At 27.4% G+C, this 2,288-nt stretch overlaps 1 protein-coding gene across 4 annotated transcripts in view; it reads right to left on the bottom strand.

Moving 5' to 3' along the window:
• The window catches only part of LOC117167077 (esterase E4-like), a 17,165-nt gene that overhangs the window by 9,662 nt on the left and 5,215 nt on the right, over positions 1–2,288 (bottom strand). The window lies entirely within an intron of this gene.

Raw genomic sequence — 2,288 nt, 5'->3', positions numbered from 1 at the left:
AAGCAGATAGAGATATAAATAGAACCGCCGAAGTGTTCCGACCGGCAATCGTGCACCTTCGAGTTTTCAAATTCAGAAGAGGAGAAATGGGATGCGCGCGCAACCCAGGCATTTATATCGTCTCCTACCATATTCACACGGACATAGACGTGTCATAGTATTGGACCACGTCTCGTTTCAGTTCTGGGATCACTGCCGCAGACCCCGCGCAGCTCCTTTTAAACCTACCTGTGGTGCGGCGTCGATACTCGGAAGGGCTATAGAAGGGAGGGCTATTGAAGGGTTTCACTGTCGTTAAAACCTGAACAAAATAGATTTTTTTTAAACAAACAGTTTCAATTTTGAAGAAAAAGATCAGTTTTCTACAAAAAAGTTAAATTTTGAACCATTAAGATGAATTTTCGATACAAAAGATTAATTTTCTACCAAAAAAGATAAATTCTCAATAAAAAACATATTTTTTAAATCTAATATTTAAATTCTTGACCAAGAAGATAAATAGAATATGTTAGTTCCTGTTTGAAAAAATTAATTTTTAATAAAGCAAATAGGATATTCTACGAAAGAGTGAAAGTTTTAAGTCAAAAGACGAAAATTCCACCCAAAAATATTATGAATAAGAAAAAATAATCATTTTCAACTAAAGGTATAAATTCAATTAAATAATAATATTAACAATTACTTCAATTTTCTCAGCAAATGAAATGAATTTGAATTTAAAAACAATTGCGTTTAATTACAAAAAAAATTTTTCCTGTATTCTTAACTAAAACAAATCATATTTTAACAAAACAGTTACACATTTAACTATAAAGATTTATATGCTAATAACAAAGATGAATTTTTAAAAAAATACATTTTTAATGAAATAGATCAATTTTTAATCAAATAGTGGAATTTTTAAACAACAAGAGATACCTTTTTAACGAAAAATATATTTTAAAAACATTTTAAAAAACACTTTAAAAACATAAAAATACTATTTTTTTATTTGAAATCCAAAAAGATCAATTTAAATCAATAATAATATCAATAATCAATTTAATTAATTCATATCTATTTTTTGTACAACAAAAACAAAATTTTTAACCCAGTAACTCTTAAAACTTCCGTCGAATTCCTCAAATCCTCTTAAATCTTTAAAAACCTTTGAAATCTATTCAAATGATTGAAATGTATATAAATATTCCTTGAATTGTAACACACATAACCTCGAAATAGACACACACATTTTTAGCAAAACCAAATTTTTTTAAATTAACCCACAAAAAGTGTGCAGGGACGTCCGTTAGCATGTCCGCTGTCATTTCCCAAATTTTTAAGACAAAACATTTATTATTCTAAAAGGAAAAGGCGGGGGAACCCAACGCTGATAAATTCGATACTAATTCCTAAGCGCCATGCAAATTAATTAAATTTAGCAAAATTTTTTTTAATCAACCCACAAAAAAAATGTGCAGGGACGTCCGTTAGCATGTTCGCTATCATTTCCAAAATTTTTAAGACAAAATATTTATTATTCTAGAAAAAAGCCTGGGCATCTAAAACTGGTGAAATCGATAATTTTATAAGTATCACATGCCCTTAAGATACCTTGAACTTTCGTAAATTCTTAAAATTTCCTTAAAATTAAAAAAAAAATCTCTAAAATTCTTTGAAATACCTTAAAATGTTGTTAAAATCTATACCAAATTTCTTGGAATCTTTAAAAATAATCCACAAATATGTCGAATTCATAAAATCTTTTAAAATACCTTCACATTTTTTATAGCACTTAAAAATTGCTCAGAACTTTTAAAGTACTGTTGAATCTTCAAAGTATTTTTAAATATCTTCAAACTATTGAAATCTCCCGAGTTCTATTTAAGCCTTGCGTAATTCCAAATAGTACCTACTTTAGCCCTACCTAGCCCGCCATATCCTCTTTTAAACCCTGCTGTACCCTCGAGGCCCTCTTCTCGTTCTCTTTGAACCTATATAATTCTGTATTTATATATGACTCCATTTTAATTATTTAATTTGTTAATACATAGTAAAAAACAATTATGTATAATAAGGCAGAGTAATGCTATTTTTTTAACGTTGATAATTTTAATAATATAACTTCTGAAAAATAGTATTTATGAATATTATTTTCTCTTCTAATTGATCGAAATTAAGAATATTAATATTTAAAATCAAAAGAAAATCAAAAATTTTTGAGAGAGAATTAATTCCATCCTTCAGATCGAAAAAAATGTATGATGCAAAATTATTTCCTTATTTGAATCATTATGTTTTTTTTTTTC

The sequence above is a fragment of the Belonocnema kinseyi genome, chromosome 2 (genome assembly GCF_010883055.1).
Source record: "Belonocnema kinseyi isolate 2016_QV_RU_SX_M_011 chromosome 2, B_treatae_v1, whole genome shotgun sequence".
NCBI lineage: Eukaryota > Metazoa > Arthropoda > Insecta > Hymenoptera > Cynipidae > Belonocnema > Belonocnema kinseyi.
This window is presented reverse-complemented; position numbering and strand designations above follow the sequence as displayed.